General features: G+C 40.9%; 1 pseudogene; it reads left to right on the forward strand.

Annotated features, from left to right (window-relative positions):
- LOC134379075 (developmental pluripotency-associated protein 4-like) overlaps positions 1-10295 on the forward strand; it is a 48698-nt pseudogene extending 38403 nt beyond the window's left edge.
- The last annotated feature ends 754 nt before the right edge of the window (positions 10296-11049 follow it).

An 11049-nucleotide genomic window follows, 5' to 3' on the forward strand; every position in this document is an offset into this window, starting at 1 on the left:
GGTTTGTTTTTGAGGTCTTATTCATCAAGTCTTTGGGCAACAATTCTTAACATTGTCTCATCAATTTCCATTCTGCCTTTCTATCATGCGCAAAATGTAAAGGATGTGCTCAGGAGCTCTTGTCACTCTAAGAACACCAGGGTATAAACTAAATAGTCCACAAAGCCAAAGCAGACATTGCCCTCCTCCCTTGAAGTCCACTGTTACTTTATAAAATCTTCTGACATACTGAATTGCCACTAATTATCATAAAACATGAAAATATTAACTATGTTCCCAGTATTTGGAAGTAGAGAAAAAGTTGAGCCATTACTAGAAGGAAAAGTCTTTTGCATAAAATGATCACACACCCACATGGAGTCACACCCACCCTGAGACTGTCAAAGATGGGCATCAAGGCTGCCTTCTCTTGATCTCCTTCTGTTTTCCGCTCCCTTGTCCATGATCCCCAAAACTTCATCCCTTCCTACATCTCCCCTCCTTATCCCCATCTCCCCACTTCCTTTTCCTCACTCTTTGGCAGCCTCCTTCTGAATGTAATGAACTAACAGCTCAAGCTAGAGAGAGGAAACCAAGTGGGGAGGGTGCTGGTGTGCGGGGAGCACTGCAGCCTTTCATATCTTACCCACAGTGGAGAAGAGGGAAAACCAGCCATCTGGTTCAGTCTCAAGGTCAAAATTAACAAGACAAACAAACCTTTCAGTTAATATTGAATATGGAATCTAGTGTGTAATTTTGCTAAAGAGTATTATATATGTTTTTCTCCAACATGTTCTCCTTGTATTATCCTGGCTTGGAGTAAGCCACATCCGCAGCAGAAGTATGGGTGACTGTCCTGGATTGGGGGGAGGCAGGGTCTCTTACCAAAAATACATGGTTATTTTTACATATGATTGGTTCACTAGCAACAACAAATAAAGTTTCCTAATCTGTGATCCATATGAGTATTTGTCAATCCCAGTGATGGGCTTACATCTCAGCTTGCTTTCCAATTGTCATGAAGCATACAACACTGTTGTTAAATTGCTCTGTCTTTATAATCAGTCACGCTAGAGCATATCCCCCTTACTTTGTTACCATACAAACCTTTTATTACTTGATGTTACTATCAATTTCTATCCTACACCAAAGGTATGCATATGCATTCTTTCTTTCTTTCTTTATTTTTGTTTTTATTGAATCATAACTGATTATACATATTTTTGGGATTCAGTGTTGACGTATGTCGATCAAATCAATATTACTAGTATGTATATTGTTATAAATTGTGCCTATTCTTTATGCCCCTTGCCCAGTCTCTCCCTATCCCCTCTCCCTTCCCCTTCCCACTGATAACCCTAGATTTCTTCTCTCCTTCTGTATTAGTCTATTTTGTGTTGCTATAAAAGAAATACCTGAGACTGGGTAATTTCTAAAGAACAGAAGTTTATTTGGCTTACGATTCTGGGACAACTGCATCTGGCACAGGCCTCAGGCAGCTTCTACTCATGGCAGAAAGTGGCAGCAGGCAGTGGGTACAGGCAGATCACATGGCAAGAGGAAGTGAGAGAAAGAAAGCAAGAGAGGGAGAGAGGAGGTGCCAGGGTCCTATAAACAACCAACCCTTGTGGGAACTCATTACTCTCCCCAGCTAGGGAGAGCACTAATCCATTCATGAGGGATGTGCCCCCATGACTTAGTTTCCAACAGTGCCACATCGGGGATCAAATTTCCTCATGAGTTTTGGAGGGGACAACACATCCAAACTCCATCATTCCACCCCTGGTCCCCCAAAACTCATGTCACTCTCTCATACAAAATACAATCATTTCGTCCCAATAGTCCCAAAAGTCTTAGCTTGCTCCAGCACCAACTTAAAAGTCCAAATTCCAAAGTTTCATCTGAGACCAAAAGCAAAAGTCCTTCCAGCTGTGAACCTTGTAAAAGTCAAAACCAAATTTATCTACTGCCAAGACACAAAGGTGGAACAGACACTGGGTATGTGTTCCCATTCCAAAAGGGAGGCATAGGCCAAAAGAAAATAGAAACAGGCCCCAAACAAGTCCAAAACCCAGCAGGACAGACATTAAATCTTAAAGCTCCAAAATAACCTTTGACTCCAAGTCCTGCATCCTGGACACAATTGGGCATCTGGGCCCCCAAAGCATCAGGCAGCCCAGCCCCCACAGCTCTGCCAGTCACAGGCCTGCATTGCATGTTACCACTGGCCCTGCAGTTCTGAGGTACTAGTGGCAGCCCTCCTGCCTTGGCTCTACTAGACGTTTCACTGGTGGGGGCTCTCTGTGGGGGCTCAGACCACACATTCCTGGCGTCCCATGAAGAATGCATATACCTGCCTGGGGGCCCACTGACAACCAGGCACACCACCAGCACCAAGGCGCATGCCAAAAACATCACCTCCATGTGGGTAGCCCATCACAGCCACCACAGTAACCATGGCTGCCATGAAAGTGGCTAGATGTCACAACCACCGTGCAGATGGCCTGCCAGCCACTGGAGTGCATTGACACAAGGAGAGTCACCAGCAGAGACCAAAGAAAAGAAGAGGATGTCTTTATCTACAAAGCCCAGTCTAGAGTGACAGAAGAAGCATCTGTTCTATGATAATATTGGGGGGCCTGAACACACCTTTCAGCATTGGACAGGTCATCTAGGCAACAAATCAACAGAGTAACCATTACTCTTTCAGAAGGTGATGGAGTTTGGATGTGTTGTCCCCTCCAAAACTCATGTGGAAACTTGATCTCCAATGTGGCAGTGTTGGAAATTGATTGAGTCATGGGGGTGGATCCCTCATGAATGGATTAATGCACTCCCTTGGGGAGGAGGAGTAGTGAGTGAGTTCTCGCTCTATTAGTGCCCAGGAGAGCTGATTGTTTAAAGGACCCTGGCACCTCCTCTGTCTCTCTCTCTCTTGCTTCCTCTCACCATGTGATCTGCTTGTACCCCCTGGCTGCCTGCCACTTTCCACCATGAATAGAAGCAGCCTGAGGCCTGTGCCAGATGCAACTGTCCCAGAATCATAAGCCAAACCTCTGTTCTTTATAAATCACCCAGTTTTAGATATTCTGTTATAAGCAACACAAACAAAGTAAAACAGAAAATTGGTACCAAGGAGTGGGGTGTTGCTATACAGATACCTGAAAATGTGGATGAAGCTTTGGAACTGGGTAATGGGCAAAGGTTGGAGGAGTTTGGAAGACTTAGAAGAAGAGAAAAAGATGATGGAAAATTTGGAAGATTTTAGAGATTTGTTAAATGGCTGTGACCAGACTGTTGATAGAAACAGGGACAGTAAAGACCATGTGGGTGATAAGGTCTCAGATAGAAATGAGAAGCTTATCGGGAATTGGGCAAAAGAACACACTTGCTACCCCATAGCAAGGAATTTGGCTGCATTGTGTCCATGTCTTTGGATTTTGTGGAAGGAGGGACTTAAGAGTTGTGAACCAGAGTATCTGGTGGAAGAAATTTCCAAGCAGCAAAATATTAAGGATGCTGCATGGTTATTTCTAACAGCCTATGCTGAGTTATGGCAGAAAAGGCATGATGTAAAGCCAGAATGTAAAAGGGAAGCAGAGCGTAAAGATTTGAAGAATTTGCAGCATGGCCATGTAGAAAAGCAGAGAGCATGCAATGCTGCAGCCCAGTGACCATTAGCTAAGAAGATTAGTACAAAGGAAAGGGATTATCAAGAGTAAGAGAAAAAGGCCCTGAAGGCATAGCAGAAGTCTCTGGGGCCAACCCTTCCATTTCAGGCCCAAAGGCCTAGGGAGAGAGAATGCTCTTGGGGACAGGCCTGAGGCACAGTCCATGGGCTCATTGCCCACCCAGGGCCACCTCGAAAAGCTACTTCCAGCACCAGCACCCCAGCTGCTTTGGCTGTTCCAGCTGTGGCTAAATTGGCCCCAGGTGTCTGAACCCACAGCTTTAGAAAATATAAGCCGGAAGTTTTAGCAGCGTCCACGTGGTGTTAGGTCTGCAGGCTCACAGAATGCCAGAGCTGGGAAGGCTTGGAAGCCTCCACCCAGATTTCAAAGTATGTATGGAAAAGTCTGGGGGCCCAGGAAGAGATCTGTCACGAGTGTGGAGTCATCACAGACAGCCTTTGCTAGAGCAATGTCGAGCAGAAATGTGGGGTCAGAGTTTCAGCAGAGAAACCCCAACAGCACCATGCCTAGTGGAGCCATGAGAGTGGGACCACCATGGAGACCCCAGACCTGTGAAGCTACCAGAGTGGAACACCAGCCTGGGAGAGGTGAAGTGTGGCCTGAGACCAGGAAAACCACAAGAGCAGAGCTGCCCAAGGACATGGGGACCCAACTCCCACACCAGTGTGCAGAGGCAGTCAAACATGGAATCACAGTACCTGATTCACCAGCCTTGACATTTAATGCCTGCCCTGCTGGGTTTGGACTTGCTTGAGACCTGTTTTTCCTTTCTTTTGGCCTATTCCTCCCTTTTGGAATGGGAATGTATACTCATTGTCTGTTCCACCATTATATCTTGGCAGTAGATAAATTTGATTTTGTTTTTCAGGTTTACAGCTGGAAGGACTTTTGCTTTTGGTCTCAGATGAAACTTTGGACTTTGGACTTTTAAGTTGGTGCTGGAGCAAGCTAAGACTTTTGGGACTGTTGGGATAGAATGAATGTATTTTGTATGTGAGAGTGACATGAGTTTTGGGGGGCCAGGAGCAGAATGATGGAGTTTGGATGTGTTGTCCCCTCCAAAACTCATGTGGAAATTTGATCTCCAATTTGTCAGTGTTGGAAACTGATTGAATCATGGGGATGGATCCCTCATAAATGGATTAATGTGCTCCCTTGGGGAGGAGGGGTAGTTAGTGAATTCTTGCTCTATTAGTTCCTGCAAGAGCTGATTGTTTAAAGGACCCTGGCACCTCCTCTCTCTCTCTCTCTTGCTTCCTCTCACCATGTGATCTGCTTGTACCCCCTGGCTGCCTGCCACTTTCTGCCATGAGTAGAAGCAGCCTAAAGCCCATGCCAGATGCAACTGTCCCAGAATCATAAGCCAAATAAACCTCTGTTCTTTATAAATCACCCAGTTTCAGGTATTCTGTTACAAGCAACACAAACAGACTAAAACAGATGTTCAACAAATATTGGTTGATTAAGGGCATGAATTAACATTCTCTTTCTTCTGCAGTCCAATGATGGCTCTGATTCTAGTTTCTCTTTCATTTGGCATCTTTAATTCTGCAGTATTTCTAGTATATGAGTATAGCTCTCACTATAATGCTTTCATCATCTTTAATTCTATCAGCCTTGGGATTTTTCCTCTCTACATTGCTTTCATAAATGTTGTAATAGGAGAACACAAACATTTAAATAGCCTTGTAACATGTTTTAATGTCACATTTTATGAACACAAAAAGAATACTGAGGCAACAGAGCACAGCTGGGGTCCTAGGCAGGAGCTGAGAGCAGCCTTCTCTGCCCAGAAGCAGGCAAGAGGGCACACTGAAAACACTGCTTCCCTGTGAGTGGCCCACCACGGCCACTGACACAGCCACAGCTGCTGCAAAAGCAGCTTGATGCCACAACAATAGCCACAGCTACTGTGCAGTGGCATTCCAGACATGTGACTGCATTGACACAAGGTGAGTCACTAGCAGAGACCAGAAAAAGAAGAAGATTCCTCTCTCCTCGAAGCCCACTCCACAGTAACAGAAAGAGTAACTACGCTACAAGATGACCAGACATCAATGTAGAGACACCAAAAATATGAAAACCCAAGAAAATATGACACCACCACTAGAATACAGTAATTCTCAAATACCAGACCCTATAGAGCAGGAAACCCTTGAAATGACTAATAAGGAATTCCAAGCAACAGCCTTAAGGAAACTCACTGAGATTCTAGAAGACTCAGTTAGATGACATAATGAAACCAGAAAAAAAAAATCCAGAACATGAAGGAAGAAATTTACAAAGTGATTAATACCTTAAAAAAGAATGTAGCAGAGTCATGGAACTGAAAGAAAGAAACATAACCAATAGCTTAAGCAGTAGGCTAGAACAAGCAGATGAAAGAATTTCTGATCTTGAAGATAGCCTTTTCAAAACAATCCAGACAAGAAAAGAAAAAAAAGGAAAAAAGTCTTTTAAAAAATGAAGAAGAAAGTCTAAGAGAGCTATCAGACAACCTTAAGTGCACAAACATTCAAATCATGGGTATTTCAGAAGGGGAGGAGAAAGGAAAAGGGATGAAAAATCTCTTCAGTGAAATAATAATGAAAAACTTCCCAAGTATGGAGAGAGACATGGACCTTCAGATTTAGGAGGCTCAAAGATCCCCAGACAGATTCAACCCATAAAGATCCTCTCCAAGACACATTATAGTCAAACTGGCAAAGGTCAAGGACAAAGAGAGAGTCTTAAAAGAAGCAAGAGAAAAGCATCAAGTCACCTATAAGGGAGCCCCTATCAGACTAACAGCAGAATTTTCAACAGACCTTCTCTACAGGCCAGAAGAAGATGGGATGATATATTCAAAATTCTAAAAGAAAAAACTGCCAGCCAAGAATAGTATACCCAGAAAGGCTATTCTTCAGAAATGAGGGAAAAATAGTGTAGTTTCCAGACAAACAAAAACCTGCAGGAGTTCACCATCACATGACCAGCTCTACAAAAACTCCTCAAGGAAGTCCTGCATCTGGAATCTGAAAAACAATAATCACTGCCACAAGTACACAAGAAAGAACAAAAGTCACTTACAGAACAAAAATGCAAACGAGAAAGAGAAAGAAACGAAATCTTACCACCACAAAATACCATAATGACAATGTAATAATGCCCCTGCTTTATTTCTAATTTTGGTAATTTTAGTCTTATCTCTTTTTTCTTGGTCAGTGTAGATAAAGGTTTGCAAATTTTGTTGATCTTTTTAAAGAATTAACTTTTGGTTTTATTGATTTTTCTCTATTGTTTTTTAATTTCCCATTTCATAAAAAAAAAAAAAAAACCCTCAGTGAAATAGTTGTGACAACTAGGACTGCATTTGCCTGAAGTGTAGTGGATGTCGTACTACTCACCTACACATAACACCCTTTTGTTGTGAGGATATAAGCATGGAAATAAGACTTAGCTTGAGAAACCTAAGCTAAACATTTCTCCCTTGCAATTTTTTATTAAATATTTCAAAGACACACATAAGTAAAGATAATAATATAATGCACTGCCAAAAAAAAAAAAATGAATTCTATGCACACACATGGAAGATGAAGCACTTTTAACTGAAATGAACTCTATTTTGGAAGTGTTACCTGCAATCTTCTTAAATATGAATGTACTAATATCTAAAATTGAGAGGAAGCTACCTTTTCCATTTAGAAATCTTTTATTAAGTGTGAGTAAAAAGCTTGAGATGAGGTGATCAGTTTAAATTTTTGAAAAACAATATACCTGTAGTAAATAAATTAGTGTATAATATGGCTTAAAATCAAAGTAAAAGAGAAAGTACTCTGCTGCCTTTCTCCTAGTTCTTCTAGTAATTATTTTTGTAGTTCTGTAGCTCTAACTAGCATATTGTTTTTAGATTTGTCAACTTTAGATAGTATATACTACATATTGGCCCCTAACACCAACTATCTTTCCTTCTTCCAAATTTTACCCTCTATATCTTCAAACTAAATAGTTGTTTTATTTCCATTGTGAGCCAACATTACTAGGTACACAAATTTGGATGAGTTACTTAACCCTCTATGACTCAGTTTTTCTATTTCTCAAATGGAGAAAGTCTGAGTACTTCAAAGGATTGTTGCAAGGATTAAATGATTTAATATTTGTAATGTGCTTAGACCCGTGCCTGGCACACAATAAATTCTATATAAGTAATGACCGTTACTACTGTTGTGTTTCTTCAAGTGGGTCCATTTATAAATTAACATATTCGTAAATATTAATATTGCGTTCAATCATATTAGATAGTATATATCGGCTACCTATTCTATAAGCTACTCTTGCATTTTCCTCCACCTGTCCTCCACCTTGTACTTCCCAATTTATAGGAATTAAACACAAGTACTTAATTTAATTTAATGAATTTAATTTAATTCAATCATTTATTCTGTTCTGTAATCAAAATTAAGATTTCTATGTTTTCTGTAGAATGATTTTGAAAACTGAGTTTCTCCTCCCAAAAGACAGCATTTACATTATTATGAAAATGTTAGTATCATTTATTGTAGAGTGAAATAGAATAAGATTATACTATGTTATAAGTCCAACATCATTACCCTGTTCCAATTAAAAAATGTTTCAAACCTCAAGATAAAATATTTTCTCTTTTTTCATTAAATTACATTTACATTAAATTAACTATTCAAAAGATTCCATATTTTAGTTTGCTTTAGATTTAAACCATCATTTCTTATTAAACTTTTATTGTTTACTAGTACTTATGATTGCATTTCTTTGGCCTTGTTGATAAAAGAAACATAGCCCTTTACTGTTTACAGAAGATAATCCAGTCTGCACAAATTGCTATCTGTTGCAGCACTGTTCCAGGATCTCTCTGTTTTCTTGCTTCCATCTGGACAACCTTTGTCCGAATTTTCCCCTAGCTTAGCTTCATTGTTTCCATACTTTTCTTGTTTTCAGTTTTATTACTTGTTTTGTTAAACTATTTATTCAAAAATGTCCTCAAAAAAGATGACTGGGAGGCGAACATCCTGAATTCTTACATATCTAAAAGTGTCTTTCTTTGTCCTCACAATTGTCTGATAATTTTACAGGGCATAAAATATTAAGTTTAAAATCATTTCCCTCAGAAGTTTATAAACATATTTCTTGATTATTGTTTCATATCCAGTGTTGCTACTTAGAAGACTGATACCAGTTGGATTCTCATTACTCTGTTAATGAACTTGGATTTCTTTTCTGGAAGCTTTTAAAAATTTTATCTTTAAGGGCTGGCCCGTGGCTCACTCAGAAGAGTGCGGTGCTGATAACACCAAAGCCATTGGTTTGAATCCTATATACGGATGGATGGTTAGCTCACTGGTTGAGCATGGTGCTGACAACACCAAGCCAAGGGTTAAGATCCCCTTACCAGTCATCTTAAAAAAAAAAAAATTATCTTTATCCTTGGTAATCTACAATATAATGCGGATATGTGCACATGTAATATTTTACTTTTCATGTAGCATACTTGATTCTTCATAGGTATTTTCCCTTTAAAAACTTTTTATCTGTTTTCAGTCCTAAGAAATATCTTCTGTTTAACAATTTCCTTTCCATTTCTTCAAAGAGGAATCTTGAGCCTGGGGCCATTTTGGAAATAAGAATTTTTTTTTTTTAGTCAATCTCAACTTCTTTTCTGAGTATGAAGAATGCAAGAGGCAAAGAGTGGAATTCCACAAAAACGTCGTGGGAAGAATACGGGAACCCTAAGTCCAAAGGTGTGTCTGTAGAAACTTAAGAGGAACAGTGGGCCTCAAGTCAACCAGGCATATCTGCTTCACCAAGAACCTCCGTAAAGCAGGCCAAATGAAAGAAATCTGTGAAAGCTGACAAAGCTTCCCGTCCAAAGGAGAAGGCACAATGCGATGAAAACCTAAAACCTCAGAAGAAGGTACCGATTCCTCCATTACCCTCTCAAATGTCACCAGTCAACCTGCTTCACAGAGACGTTTTGCGGGCCTGGTGCGGACAATTAAAACGGAACACCAAAGGCCAGAAATTAGATGCATATAAGCGATGCTGTGAACATGTATACCCAAACCAGAAGAATATTCCTACCACAGCAAAAGAGGCCATGATGCATGGGAAATCAAAGGTGAATAGGGGAAAATATCCCTGGAAAGTTCTGAGAAAAGGACCTGTTCTAAGGGGATTGATCCTCCTGAAGTGATTCCTCCACATGAGGAGAGATTGTTTGCCCTCGAAGAGTCTGCTGTTCTCCTTGAGGGAATTAACACAGTTGTGGTGACAACTACTGCCCCGGAGGCTATGCTGGCCTCTCAGGACAGAATTGCTGCCAGGGCTGCGAAGACGGAGGCAGTGAAATCGTAGGTAGTGGAAACACCACCAGAGGCCAAAGGTGTCAGGTGGTGTGTGGTCCCTGGGAGAAGTCTCCCTGCAGACCCAGATGGTTGGGTTCGGCTGCAGTTTCATGCTGGACGAGCCTGGGTTCCTGAAAAGAAAATAGGGACAGTGAGTGTACTTTTCTTGCTTCCTGCCTGCAATTTTCCACCCCCGCACCTGGAGGACAATATGTTGTGCCCCAAATGTGTTCACAGGAACAAAGTCTTAATAAAAAGCCTCCAATGAGAAAAGAATACCAGGAAAAAGGGCACATCTGCGGTTGTAATTAATGTTGGAAAGGATCGACTCCACTGTGCCACTGACGGCTGAACTCTGGTCCTCTTACATCCTGTGTGCTTCACGCCTATAGGCCATGCAGACTGGGGGCCGCTTGCGTTTCCTTCACATCCTCAACAGTGCCTGCTGCTTTGTAGATTGGGGTACACAGACTCGTGTTTGAAAATGGAAAAACATTTAGCAAATTATCATTCGTTCCAGTTAATAAAGTTCTTCATACTACCAAATGTATAACTGTATGAAATTGAAATGACTTCAACAGCTCTTTTTTTTTTTAGTGGCTGACATGGTGATCCGCACCCTTGATCTTGGGGTTATAATACCATGCTCTAACCAACTGCGCTGACCCGCCAGCTCCTCAACAGCTCCTTTAAGGGAGAACTCCAGCTGAGTACTGTGAAGGAGTTGAGGAAAGAAACAGTAGTTTGTTTCTGTGCTGGATTTTCTTCCTCAGGGTACTACTTTAGGAGATGTTCCGTTCTAGCCATAAATTTTATAAAATGCAAAATATCTTAAGGTAAAGGCAGGCTGCTACTCTTTCTCTTACTGCCCAAAACACATGATCCTTAATACACAAAACAACATTTTTCAATATTTTCTTAACCTGAGACTTCTATGGTTTGACTCTAGATAGAAACAGGGTGTTTTGCTGGTATTATGTCCACTTGTATCTGCTGTATATTTCTGCTGCTTAAAAATGTTC

This window comes from Cynocephalus volans, chromosome 5 (assembly GCF_027409185.1).
Source record: "Cynocephalus volans isolate mCynVol1 chromosome 5, mCynVol1.pri, whole genome shotgun sequence".
In the NCBI taxonomy this organism is placed as follows: Eukaryota; Metazoa; Chordata; class Mammalia; order Dermoptera; family Cynocephalidae; genus Cynocephalus; species Cynocephalus volans.